At 37.2% G+C, this 15,522-nt stretch overlaps 2 pseudogenes; both read right to left on the minus strand.

Moving 5' to 3' along the window:
- Positions 1 to 748: 748 nt before the first annotated feature.
- On the minus strand, positions 749 to 14,932 carry LOC107433324 (cytochrome P450 71D11-like; annotated as a pseudogene).
- LOC125420692 (desmethyl-deoxy-podophyllotoxin synthase-like) lies at positions 14,071 to 14,760 on the minus strand (annotated as a pseudogene).
- Positions 14,933 to 15,522: the final 590 nt, after the last annotated feature.

The raw sequence follows: 15,522 nt of genomic DNA on the forward strand, positions 1-15,522 counted from the left end.
CCACGGTACCCTAGTCATCTCGCAATTCCCACCGAGTCAAAAAGTCAACTTTTGACCCCTTCGGTCAATGGTCAACGGTCACGGATTCCGGTGCGATTTGGGACGGGGTGTTACACTTTTCCTGTGACCCACCGTGGTACTGGGGTCGGGAAGAGCAAAACCGTGCGGGCCGAGCCCAAAGCGGACAATATCTTGATGCGGGTGGTCTGGGCTGTTACAGTGGTATCAGAGCCGGACCCGGATCGGTGTGCCAGCGAGGACGCTGGGCCCTAAGGAGGGTGGATTGTAACATCCCACATCGGTTGGAAAGGGAAACAAAGCATGGCTTATAAGCGTGTGGATACCTTTCTCTTTAAGAGGCCTTTTCCTGTGATCCACCGTGGTACTGGGGTCGAGAAGAGCAAAACCGTGCGGGCCGGGCTCAAAGTGGACAATATCTTGATGCAGGTGGTCTGGGCTGTTACATGCTTCCAAACCACACCTTCTTCATCATCTTCTTCTTCTTATTATTATTATTTATTTTTTTTTTTGACATTGAAGGTGGAGAATACCACTTTATCACTTTTTAAAGAAAAACACTTACTTTATAAATAGACAGTCCTAGCAGACAATAAATTGGTCATTAAAATCCAAATAGCTTACAAGTATTAATAACATTTTCAGGGTAAATAGTTCTCCCAAATTGTGATAAACCATTCTCATAAACATGGAAGAAACAAATTTAAAGTTTTCAAAACAAACCAAGTCCTTAGTTTTCACCATGAGGATGGGGATTTTCAACAGGCGAGGGACAATAAGCCAAGGGAATCAAATGCAGATCATCTTTTCTTCTTACAGTATGCCAAATCTCTCAGTCATGTCCAAGTCTTCATGTTTCATTCCATTTGGGAGTTTCCAATCAAAATGGTATAACAAATATAAGAGTGGAAGCTCAACATTGGTAACACCAAATGCCATACCAGGGCAAATTCTCCTTCCAGCACCAAATGGGATATACTCAAAATTTGCACCTGTGAAATTCACAGAGCTATCAATGAACCTTTCTGGATAGAAGCTCTCAGGTTCAGCCCAATATTTTGGATCTCTTCCAATTGCCCATGCATTTACTATCACTCTGGCTTTGACAGGAATTTCATACCCATTAATCTCACATCTCTCTCTGGATTCCCTTGGAAGTAACAATGGAGCTGGAGGGTGTAATCTCAGAACTTCTTTAGTAACACACTTCAAATATCGCATCTCATTAATGCTACCTTCATCAACAATACATTGTCTGTTAACCACTTCCCTAACCTCCTCTTGTGCTTTCTTCATCACTCTTGGATTCTTAATCATTTCTGACATTGTCCAATCTACCGTAGTTTATGATGTCTTACTCCCTGCACTATAGATATCCTAATTTTTTGGTTTTTTTCCCACATAAACATATATCGTGGTAAATGATCAAAACTGAAATTTAATTAATTTCCTATACAAAGTGCATACTATCGTTTAATTATCCACTTTAAAAAAAGGTCAACTTTTGTATGATATTATTGAAAATCTTGATTCTTGGAATTGAGGATCCTTGATAGAATCTGCTACAAACCTATAAAGGTTGTCATCATTCATATGACACATAAAAGACATACCAAAAGCACTTCAAATTGTAGACGAAGTAAAAAAATTTAGTTTGAATCATATTAGAAAATATATTTGGTAGGCGTTGTTGGGCCATTTCCTATGAGCTATAAACATTGAAATAGTCGATGATTTAAAAATTACATACATGACAAAGAAAAACTTATATTTTAGTATCAAGATGTGACTGAAATTTCAGCATAAATTGAACAATATTCATTTACCTGCATCACTGCTTTGATATTATCAATAGTTAGTGAAAATTTATCAAGATCACCACGGTCATGAAACTTCAAAAGAACATCTACAATATCATCTTCTGTCTCAACCCTATGATCTTTTCTTCTTTCCTTGGATCTTTGTGTTCATTGATGATGGTTTCCTATACACTATCGGCATCTTGATGCAGCCTTTCAAGTTTAGTTCTCATTCCACTAATTAGATAAAGAAAATGAATTGAAGGAAATAGATCTACAAGATTGAAACCTGCTGCAGCCTCTAGAACTTCATCAATAACCGATACAAATCTTTCTTGTTCTTTGCTTTTCTTACCAAAAGCTGATTTTGAAGTAATGCCATATGTGGAGGAGTAGATCATGTCAATAAGATTAATAGCAGAACCAGAATGTGAACCAATGAGTTGGACAAGATTTGATAGCTCTTCTTCTTTAATGGGTTGATAAATTGGACTTTTTAAAGCTAAGAACCTCCTGTATGCAAATTTTTCGAACTTGTCTCCAATACTCTCCATAGGGTGCGAAAGTTAAACTTGCAGAATCAGCCATTAGCTTTGAAACAATAGTCTGAGGCCTAGAAGCAAACACAATATCATGGGTTTCCTTAATTTGTTTGGAAAACTCTGGAGATGAAACTGTTGGAAAAAATGTAAGTATATATATGTAAATACATGTGGAAAAATAAAATAACATAAAATTAAATTAAATTACACAAAATAATCAATTAAATTAAAACTTGTAGGTCCTTGTATTAATCTGCTTTCTGAAAAACTAGCCGAGGCTTGTGTGATACCACTATGCCCTTAAGACGTTTTACACCCACCGGTGCAGGAGTTTTGTGATGAACGTCTCCCAAGATATAACGGTTGGAAGATTTTGGACACAACACCTCCAAAACTTTTCCTTTGAACTTTTGTGTACCTTCACTTTACCACTGTCACTCTTTTCTCTCTGAGTTTTTCACGTAATTTTTCAAAATCTTTTTTCTCTGTAAAAACCTCAAAATCTGAAAAGAATGTTTTCAAAGAACGTGTCTTCTTTTACCATTAATCCCAGAGTTTTATTTCCTTAAACCTCTCAACTCCCACATTCAAAAATATTCTTTTATTTTATTTAATAAAAATGATCAAAATCCTCATTTTTTCAACCAACTCGTAAGAAAAATAAAACCCAAAATCATTCACACATTTGGGCCTGGGCCCAAACTCTAACAATCCCCCCCCCCCACCAAATGAATGATTTGATTTCTAAAACAAATATGACTCTGGTGGTAAAACTCTACCGTTGGAACCTGTATATGATAAGTAGATGTTACTCTTTGAACCTTCTCTTGTGAGACTACATCTTCTGTACTTACTTATGGTAATGCGATATCTTTGAACCATTTCATCCTTTGTGTAAATGACAACATAGCCCACATATGATTCCTTCCTGATACACTTCAGTTCTCACTGTTGTGTTCATTTTGGCCCTGAACACCTCCCTGGTTCTGCAAGAGTTTCTAAAAAATTGCGCCTTTAACAATTCTCCTTTGAAGCGGCAACTCTTCTCTCTCACATAGGTGATTCTTATTCCCAATGTAATTAGCCTAACTATGCATAGATTACCACACACACTTATAGGAATCATTAAAAGCATACTTTATACTTAACGTTTTTCTATCACTGTTTGTCATAGGAATGGACGGAGGATGAACCCCCATAATGATCCATACCAGTCTTTACAATTGCGTTGTCCCATTGAACCTAGATCTTGGGATCTCCAGTCAACTAGGTTGGGTTTCCATCATATTGACTTTATTCATGGGCTTCAATCCCATTCTCCTCGATAAATTCTCAACTAGTTCTCTATTTAATCCTTTGGTTAGTGGATCTGCAATGTTATCTTTTGACTTTACATAGTCTATTGAGATAACTCCAGTTGAGATTAACTGTCTAATGGAATTGTGTCTATGACGAATGTATCTAGACTTTCCATTATACATAATATTTTGTGCTGTCATCAATAAAGGTGATAAAATACTTATTACCACCTCTAGTCAGTGCAAATTTTAAATCACATACATCACTATGTATTAAATTCAACGATTCATTATTTCTATCAATTTTTTGACATGATGACCTCATTGATTCTGCTTCCACACAAGTTTCACACTTATGGTTGGAATCAATTTCAAACGTGAGAATATGATTTAAGTTAATTAATGTCCACAGAGAATTATAATTAACATGTCCTAGTCTACCATGCCACAAAATGGAAGACTCAAGCAAGTAAACAGAAAAACTACTAGCTTTATTCATTTCTTTAGGCTTTACGATCATTACATTTAGTTTAAATAAACCATTGACTACATAACCCTTTCCCACAAACATTCCAAATTTGGACAAAATAACTTTATTTGACTCAAATACTAAGCAAAAACCATGTTTGCTCAGGAGCGATCCAGATACCAGATTCTTGCAAATGTTTGGAACATACAGTACATTATTCAGAGTCAGCTCTTTTTTCGATGTCATCTTCAGGATTACTTTGCCCTCACCTTGGATTTTTGAGGTAGCAGAGTTCCCCATGAACAACTTCTCTCTATTCTTCTTTGGTTGGAAGGAAGTGAACATACTCCTATCTAAACACACATGGCGGGTCGGACCAGTAACTACCCACTACTCTCTAGGATTGGATCCCACCAAGTTCATTTCAGATATCACAGCACTAAGGTCAATGTCATCAACCTCTTGAGTGATGTCCTCCATCACCTATGCCTGATTCCTTTTTTTCTTTGGTAGCCTACATTCCGTAGCTCTGTGACCCATCTTGTCACAGTTGAAGCACCTGCCTTGAAACTTGGCCTTCTTGGAGATTCCTCCTTTTGGCCCTAACTTGGAAGCTTTTCCAGTTTTCTTCTTATTCTTGGAGCTCTGACCATGCTCCACAACATTGGCACTTTGCACGGCTTTCAAAGCTTTTTTATCAGACTTCCTGTTGTCATCTTCAATGTAAAGCTTGCTTATAAGAACATTCATATCCATCTCCTTTCTTTTGTGCTTCAGATAATTCTTGAAGTCACTCCAACTTGGAGGTAGTTTCTTAATCATACAAGCCACTTGTAAGGCTTCATTCATGATCATCCCTTCAGTAAGCATTTCCTAAATCAGTACTTGCAACTCATATACTTGATTCATTAATGACTTCGTATCTACCATCATGTAGTCCAAGAATCAGCCTGTAATAAACTTTCCTGAACCCGCATTCTCAGTCTTGTACTTCTAGTCCAGTGTTTCCCACAGCTTCTTAGCTGACTTCTGCCACAGTATACACCATACAGACATCAGACAGGCCATCCAGGACATAATTTCGGCATAAGTAATCAGAATTATTCCATGCATCCACCACCATGAGTGTCTCCTTATCACTCTCTTCATTATTGGGTGGCGCATCTTCAGTTAAATACTTCGCAAGTCCTAGGGTGGTCAAGTAAAATAGCATCTTCTGTTGCCACCTCTTGAAGTTTGCTCCATTAAACTTCTCAGGTTTCTCTGCATGACTTGCAGAATGAGGCATCTGCATACCAGAAGTCTGAGTGGGCACAGTCCTCTTGTCTCCACTTGCCATTTCTGTAAAATCACAAAAACAAGAATCAATTAGTTGTTCCTTTCTATCTCAACAAACTAATTATAAGCAATTTCCAAAAGGAAAACACAAAAAAATACGATTTTTAGGGCTTCTGTATACACCACAAAAATTACTATATATACCCAAGAAATACTGTTCACGTGGTACTGTTTACTGCCATCTATCACTGTGCTGATGTGGCAAGTGCCACATCATCACTACGTAGTCAAAAAGCTGATGTGGCACATTGCCACATCATCTGGCCACTGACATGGCGCTTCGCCACATCATCAATTGCTGACGTGGCGACGCCACTTGGTAAGCAAAAGTCCACTGTTGATCGACGCGTGTCACCTCACAGAGGCTGACATGTGGTATCAGGTAGACACATGGCACCTTGAGAAGACGACACATGGCGATTGCAAGGACGGATATGTGTCACCTGTGGTAGTCGACACGTGTCTCCAATCATTTGCGCAACATGTGGCCTTACGCTTGGTCGACACGTGGCTTCATGATTGTGCGACATGTGGCGTATCAACATTGTGCCACGTCGCCTTGCCGTCATGCGACACTTGTCAGCATTTCGTCTTGCCACGTGGTGCTCTTTCATCGCGACACCTGGCAAGCTCATTTCGATTCGGGCCAATTCTCTTGGGCCTGGGTCTGAATTGAGCCTAGGTCCTGGGCTGAACAGTAGCCTGTTCTAACCACAGGCTCGCTTTGAAATTGGGCCTGACCCAACAGATATTAAAATTCAAGCCTACTAACCCAGAATCTTACCCAAACTCATTTGTCGACCCGTTAACCTGAATTGCGACCCGTCTTCAAGCTCCAGCCGGTTTTCTCGACCCGTTGTATTGGTAAATGGTTTTTGCGACCCGGTTCAAATTTTCACCTCTTTTTCACTTTTTCAGGGATAAAAAAAAAAACTGAAAATTCACCAAAAAGTTTAGAAATTCATGGAAATTCAATTTTTGGAAAATTTTTTTATTTAAAACAAAATATTATAATTACCCATAAATTCTTAAACCTCACGGTCCAAATTTTTTTTCTTCCTTTTCTATATACCGGAATCATACACAAATATAGATCCACAATCATATATTAAAAAGTTAAACACCAAAGATAGCATGGCATCATACACCAATTAAACAAAACAAAAAAATAATAATAATAAAATAAATATGACCCATCTACAGTACATGGGTTCTTTGAATTAACAAATATATTAATTTTTTTTAATTAAAACAATTTTGAATAAATATAGATTATTCAAATAATCAATCAACAACCCACGGCAAAGGAAAAATTTCCAATCTCAAAATTACACAGATCAAACTAAAATATATTTCCACATATATCTACATATATTATATAAAATATCTTAAGATTGTTGGAAAAAATGTAAGTATATATATGTAAATACATGTGGAAAAATAAAATAATATAAAATTAAATTACACAAAATAATCAATTGAATTAAAACCTGTAGGTCCTTGTATTGATCTGCTTTCTGGAAGTCTAGCCGAGGCCTGTGTGATACCACAATGTCCTTAAGACATTTTACGCTCATCGGTGCAGGAATTTTGTGACAAACGTCTCCCAAGATACAACGGCTACAAGATCTTGAACACGGCACCTCCAAAACCTTTCCTTCGAACTTTTGTGTACCTTCACTTTACTACTGTCACTCTTTTCTCTCTGAGTTTTTCACGTAATTTTTCAAAATCTTTTTTCTCTGTAAAAACCTCAAAAACTGAAAAGAACGTTTTCAAAGAACGTGTCTTCTTCCATCACTCATCCCAGAGTTTTATTTCCTTAAAACTCTCAACTCCCACGTTCAAAAATATTCTTTTATTTTATTTAATAAAAATGATCAAAATCCTCATTTTTTCAATCAACTTGTAAGAAAAATAAAACCCAAAATCATTCACACATTTGGGCCTGGGCCCAAACTCTAACAAAAACAACTATGGTGGAAACTTGACCAAGTTTCAGGTTCATCAATGGTCCATATTTCTTGGCCAAGTCTCATAATGTATGATACCCAATCATTTGGTGCATGTATCCTATAATAGGTAGTTTCCATGGTCCTGCTGGTAGTTTTGAAGCAGAGTTTATAGTTGTTGATCTTTTCAATATGTTTAGAACCATAAACAAGGAGATGAAGAAAGTTAAAAGGATTGGGAAGGAGGAAGGTAATTGGAGCTCCATGACCAAAGTATAAAATGTGTTCTATGGATTAAAAGGTTACTAAATTAATGGTTGTCCAAAATGCATATATATATATATATATGTATATATGTATACACCCATTGGGGTGGGATTTTTGAACCTTTTGACTACTTGATCATGTTGAATAATTATTTCATGTTTCAATTTGCTTTCTCTACTTGGAATAACCATATTGTAAAGTAGAATATTATAACATTTTAACAATTTTTATTTCCACTATGCAAAAACACTTCAATAATTATATTAACTTTTATTCTTATTTAGCTTTTTAAGTTATCTAAGCACTGATTTCTGTCTAAATTGTAATTGTTTCTTCTTAGATATTAAGAAACATATATTCTACAAATGATGATGATAATAATAATTGGAGGGTAGCCTCCTTAAGCCGTCATTAATGACTATACCATGAGATGTGATTTAGGTGTCATTTCTCAAATGCTTTTTGTAGAGATTCAACCTGTGTATAGCAAGCAATATATATATCCACAAGCAACACACAACCCATAAAAAGTCCACAAACAAACAAATATAGATGAAATAGAAGATCTCATAACAAACCCATATAAAAAATCTAGAAAGAGATAGAAAAACACATAAAAGTTTTACATGGTTCGATCAAGGTGATCTACGTCCACGGGCAAGCAAGGAGATGATGATTTTCATTATCTTGAAGAGATTACAAGCTTAATCACCAAGAGGATGGCACCATTGATGGGATTTTGAAGAACCCACTATTTCTCTCTCTAAAACCAGTTGAAAACACTCTTAGATCTGTTTGGCCCGAATTCCTAGGCTAAGATATCATTAAAGAAGGGCAAAACTATAATTTTGGGGTTTTTTTTTTTTCCTCTCTCTGCTCTTGCTTTCTTCCTCTTCACTTCATCACCAAACATCATCCCATCAACTCCTCATGTTCATCATTAATTTAGAGTCACAAAAACAACATTTCTTCACCTTGACTCTAAATTCACAAACTCTTCAAATCACTTCCCATCACTCCTTACTTGCACACACATCCTCATCACTTGCTTTGCACATTGCTTAGACTCATACAGAGCCTAAGCTTCTCCGTTGGCACTACATTGGTCAATATATTCGTCAGATTCTTTTCACCCGCAATCTTCACCAAATCCACTTCACCTTTGTCAATCAATTCTCAAACAAAGTGGTACTTCTTCTCGATATGCTTTGTACTGTCCGAAAAGGCTTGATTCTTTGCCAAGAAGATTGCACTTTGGTTGTCACAATGCACAATGACTTGGTTTTGGGGCACACCAAGCTCATTTACCAACCATTTTAACCATAATGCCTCCCTTGTCACTTCCGTGGCCGCCATATGTTCGCTTCGGTACTTGAGAGTGCAACCACCAGTTGTAACGATGCTCTCCAACTAATTGTATTACCCCAAGCAGAAAATATATAACCCGTCAAGGACTTTCTCTTGTCCCGATCACCACCAAGGTCTGCATCACAATATCCGACAACACAATCACCATTACCATGTTCTCTTTCCGATACAATAAGCCAACATCCATGGCAAAGCCTCCCAATGTGGTTTACCCGAATTACTCATAAATCTACTCACCACACTAACCACATGAGCGATGTCCAGTCTAGTACACACCATCAAATACATGATGCAACCTACGGCATTTGCATATGGCATCTTAGCCATGCTTTCCCTCTCTTGTTCACTTTTCGAGCATTGCTTGGATGACAATTTGAAGTGGGGTGCTAAAAGTGTGATCACGGGATTTGCACCACCCATGTTGAACCTCTCCAAGACCTTCTCAATATACTTCCTCTGAGAAACAAATATCTTCTGATTCTCCTTATCCCGAAATATATCTATCCCCAAAATTTTGTTGGCTTCTCCAAGGTCTTTCATCTCAAAATTAGAACTCATCAACTTCTTCAAAATATCAATCTCATCCATATGTTTGCACGCAATTAACATATCATCAACATACAACAAGTGATAAATGAACTCCCCATTCGACAACTCTTTGTAATACACACAAAGATCAAACGTGATCCTCTTGAAGCCAATACCAAGCATAAACTTGTCGAATTTCTTATACCATTACCTAGGAGATTGTCTCAAACCATAAAGGGATTTTTAATGCAGGCATACCTTGGCACCCTTTGCATATCCTTCAGGTTGAGCCATGTAAATATCTTCCTCGAGGTCTCCATGCAAGAATGCCTTCTTGATATCCAATTGATGTAACTCAAGACCCTTATGAACCACAAGTGATAACAAGATCTGAATAGAAGTGTGTCTCACCATCGGAGAGAATATTTCATTGAAATCCACTCCCTCCTTTTGAGTATAACCCTTTGCAACCAATCGAGCTTTGAACCTTGGTGTCTCAACTCCGGTACACCTTCCTTCTTCTTGAACACCCACTTGCAACCTATAACCCTTCCACCTTTAGGTTTATCTATTAATTTCCAAGTTTGATTCCTATGCAAGGAATCCATCTCCTCATCCATGGCCACCTTCCACTTTACCGAATCTTTTGAAGCTAGAGCTTCCTCAAAAATGTTAGGCTCCGAGTCCATTTCTTCCGCAACTTCGAGAGCATTTACAATACAATCCACAAAACCATATCTCACCGGTGCCTTGGATTGTCTCTGTTCTCTATCGCGAGCCAAATTGTAATCATGGAGGTTATCAACATCAACCACCTCCTCATTGGTATGATCAGCTACCTCATCAACTTGTTCTTGAGCCACTTGTGTATCACGGTGCTCCTCATGAGTCACTTTCTTCCTTGGATTATCCTCAATCCCAAGATCGAATGTCTCCTTGTCAACTTCACCTCCACTCGAAGATTCTCCATCCTTCGCCAACCCAAGCATCTCACTCTCCTTGAACACCACATCCCTACTAATCACGCACTTCCTTATATCCGGATTCCAAAGTCTACAGCCTTTGACACCCTTCGGGTACCCCAAGAAAATGCATTTCATGGATCTTGGATGTAACTTGCCTTCGTTTACATGAACATACAAAGTGCAACCAAAGACCTTGAGATTACTTAACTCCAGTGCATGCTTGGACCACTTCTCCATTGTAATCTTGAACTCAATAGCACTTGACGGACACCTATTGATCAAGTACACCGCGGTATTCATCGCCTCCACCCAAAAACTTGTAGGTAGCTTAGCATTGGAAAGCATACTTCTCATTCTTTCCAAAATGGTCCTAATCATATGTTCAGCAAGACCATTTTGTTGAGGAGTCATTCGTATGGTCTTGTGTCTCACAATTCCATGCTCATTGCAATAGGAATTGAACTCCTCATGCAATACTTAAGCCTGTTATATATTCGGAGCATCTTCATCTTCTTTCTGGTTTGGTTCTCAACCATAACCTTCCATTCCTTGAACTTAATGAAAGCCTCATCCTTGGTTTTCAACATGTAAACCCATACTCTCCTTAAGTAATCATCAATGAGGGTCATGAAGTACCTACAACCACCCATTGAATTCGTTCTCACGGGGCCCCATACATCGGAATGAACATAATCCAAGATCCCCTTAGTTCGATGCACCGCGATGTTGAACTTCACCTAAGCTTGCTTGCCATAGATACAATGCTCACAAAAGTAAAGTTTCATCTCCTTGTGCCCACATAAAAGCCCTTGTTTACTAAGCTCAATTAGCCCTTTCTCGCTAATATGGCCTAGTCTTCTATACCAAAGTGTGGTGTTACTCACTTTCTCATTCACCGAGACTGAAGCGTCACCTTGAACTACACTTCCATCTAGCACATACAAGCCATTCTTCTTAGAAGCCTTCATTGCTACCATTAAACCCTTCAAGACCTTCAAAGTGCCTCTCTCGGCCTTATAACTATATCCATGCTCATCCAATGTACCAAGAGAAATCAAATTCCTTTTTAACCCGGGAATATACCGCACATCTGACAAAGTTCTCACAACTCCATCATGAAGCTTCAACTTTATCGTACCAATCCCCTCAACATTGCAAACCACATTGTTCCCCATGAGAACATGTTCTCCATCTAGTTCCTCAAATGTATCAAAATAACTCTTTATCGGACTCATATGGAAAGTACAACTCGAGTCAAGTATCCACTCAACATTATTGTCTCGGTTACAAACAATACTTCAGAGCTTTCATAACCTTCTAAGGTAACACTTTCATCTCCATCGGATTGCTTCTCCTTCCCTTTTCCAAGCCTCTCCGGACAATCCTTCTTGAAATGCCACAATTGATTACAACAAAAACATCTCGTTTTGTCCTTTGATTTCGATCTACCTCGACTCTTACCTTGTCAATTTCTACCATTAGGCCGATCTAAGGTTCTACCTCTCACCGTGAGCCCCAACCCATCACTACTCTTGCCACTCAAGCTTTTCTCTGCATCCTTAGCAACTATTGCCACTATAACTTCCTTCACATCCAAGGTTTGTCTTCCATACTTGAGAGTATCCATAAAGTGATCGTTTCCTCGAGGCGAAGAATTAAGTAAAATCACCGCTTGGTCCTCACACTCAATTGAGATTTGCACACTCTCCATATCTTGAATAAACTTAGTAAATTCATCAAGATTATCACTCAAAGACCGTCCCTCTTTCATTTTGAAGCCATAGAGTCGTTGCTTCAAATTGATGTGGTTTGGTATCGATTTAGCCATGTACCTCTCTTCCAAACCTCTCCAAACATCCGCCGCTGTTATTTCCTTCGACACCTCTCTCAACACCTTGTCTCCAAGACCAAGAATTATTGAACTATATGCCTTTTTCAATAATTCCCTCTTCTCTCTAACATCCGTTGTTTCCGGTAAATGTTCTTCATCTTCTAAAGCCACATCTAACCCTTCCTTGACTAACAACGCCTTCATTTTCATCTTCCAAAGGCCAAAATCATTTGAGCCCATGAATTTCTCCACCTCAAACTTAGTAGACATGGTCAAGTTTGCTTGGGTACACCATAACCAACCTAGCTTCAACCAGGGAACCTCCAATTCCACTACAAGAAGCTAACAACAACAAGCTACACAAAAGCCCCAAATCTCCGAACTCCAATCCTTAGATTTTCACCAACCTAGGCTTTGATACCAATTTGTAGATATTCAACCGGTGTATAGTAAGCAATATATATATATATATATATATATATATATATATATCCACAAGCAGTACACAACCTACAAAAAGTCCACAAACAAGCAAATATAGATGAAATAGAAGATCTCAGAACAAACCCATATGAAAAATCTAGAGAGAGAAAGACAAGCACATAAATGTAAGAGGAGAGAGACAGAAAAACACACAAAAGTTTTACATGGTTCGATCAAGGTAATCTACGTCCACGGACAAGCAAGGAGATGATGATTTTCATTATTTTGAAAAGATTACAAGCTTAATCACCAAGAGCATGGCACCATTGATGGGATTTTGAAGAATCCACTGTTTCTCTCTCTAAAACCAGTTGAAAACACTCTTAGATCTGTTTGGCATGAATTCCTAGGCTAACATATCACTAAAGAGGGGAAAAATCATAATTTTGGGCTTTTTTTTATTTTATTTTTATTTTTTTCTCTCTTCTCTTGCTTTCTTCCTCTTCACTTCATCACCAAACATCATCCCATCAACCCCTCATGTTCATCATTAATTTTGAGTCACAAAAACAACACTTTTTAATATTTTGGGTGTGTTCAACGAATCCTCTTCACAATGCTTTCCAAACTTTTTTTTTGGCTAAGTTGTCTGCTTTTCTCCATTAATGCCGAACCTTCAGTCCCAGTACTAGCAATTTGACAAGGGTTCTGTCCATTAGTTGGATATGGACAGAGAAAAAATCAAGCACCAAATAATATTATCGTTCAGCAGCCACTTGTGACAAATAGAAATTCAATTTTCATTCAGGGACATCAATTTAATCTAATATAGCAAAAAAAATGAAACTGTAATGGCAAATGTTGAATCATCAGTTTACCCTTTCTGATGGTTCATTTGGGTGGAATTGGACAAGATTAATTTCTGAAGTTTCAATTCAACTACCTCTTGTAGATATTTTTGCTTTCTAGTTATGTTGAGATTCTATATGCTACCAAATATATTATAAGATTTTTGTTTATGATTCATAATGCTCTTAAAATATTAAACTTGTCAAACTATTTAGAGACTACTTTTTTAATGAGTAATTCTAATTGGGCTTAAACAAAATCACTGAACATAAAATAATATATGTTTTTCAATTACTAAATAAATTTCTGATATAATATTTTATATTTTTTTCATAACATGGGATAAATACGTAACAAGATACAGCAACTATATTTAGGATATAAATACATAAGAGATAACATACTTTATTTACTCTTCTTTCGACTTTGAAATAGATTTAAGGATCATGATGTGTAATGGGAATCATGTGCAGATCATCTTTTCTTCTGACAGTAATGCCAAAGCTCTGAGTCATGTCGAGTTCTTCATGTTTCATTCCATTTGGGAGTTTCCAATCAAAATGATACAACAGCAAGTGGAAACTCAACATAAATAAGACCAAATGACATGCCAGGACAAATTCTCTTTCCAGCTCCAAATGGGATATACTCAAAATCTGTACCCTTGAAATCCACACAGCTATCAATGAACCTCTCTGGAATGATGCTCTCTGCCTATGGCCTGTTCAGTGCTTCTATCTGCCCCAATTTCCCATGCATTCACTATCACCTTGGCTTTGAAATGAATCACATATCCATTAATTTCAAAGCTCTCTCTGCATTCCCTTGGCAGCAACAGTGGAGATGGAGGATGTAATCTCAGTATTTCTTTCATAACAAGTTTTAAATACTTCATCTCAATAAGCCCTGTTTCATCGAATGGACCTCTTCTCTTGAATATTTATCTCACTTTTTCTTGTGCTTTCTTCATCGCTTTTTGATTCTTTATCAGTTCTAACATTGCCCAATCCACTGCTTGAGATTACATCTCGCTCCCAGCACCGAAAACTGTCCTGAAAAATTTTATACTCCGATGTGCATTAAATAAATTGTTAAATTATGTTATATGAGGTAGAGAGCCAACCAGTTGGTGCAGGTTTCCTATTATGGGTAGCTTCCATGGTCCTGGAGGTAGTTTTGATGCTAAGTTTGTGCTTTTTGATCTCTTAATCAATATGTTGAGAACCGGAATCAGAAAGAGGAAGGAAGTGAAGAGGATATTGAAGGAAGGTAAATGGAGCTCCATGAACAAAGTATAATGAGGTTCTGTGGATTAGAGTCTTAGTGGATTACTAATAAAATATTCCATTGGATTAAAAAAAACAAGTAAACAAAAAACAAAATTTCTTGGTTTACAGATATGCATTAATTATTAGATAAAAGAATATTCAATTATTATTTAAATAAAGTTTATTTCTGTATCTAATTTATCTTACCTAGCTGCCCTTTGTCTTGTCCACATGTTAGAGGAATTTTTTTTTTTTTTTTAAATAAAATGGACAAATCTTAAGGAACTTCCTCGAAAATATTGAAATAGTAACGGTTACTAGAGTAATGAGGCATAAATGATATTCTGTTATAAGTCAAAAAAAAGTCACGCCTAACGAATTATGTCTAGCCACTTGTCAACCATTAGAATAAAGTTTTATTCGAGTGAGTGATATTAAATTATTATATACCAGAATTGAAACTTTTTGAATGTTGAATATTTAATTCACCCTTTCGGTAGGGATTGGATTTGTTAAACAAGACTGGAAGAAAATGGTTACAGGGGTTCAAAATTCAAATATTCATGAAGGTGGGTATATATCTTATTAATATATTCGTGATGTATTG

Source organism: Ziziphus jujuba, chromosome 1 (assembly GCF_031755915.1).
Source record: "Ziziphus jujuba cultivar Dongzao chromosome 1, ASM3175591v1".
Taxonomy (NCBI): domain Eukaryota; kingdom Viridiplantae; phylum Streptophyta; class Magnoliopsida; order Rosales; family Rhamnaceae; genus Ziziphus; species Ziziphus jujuba.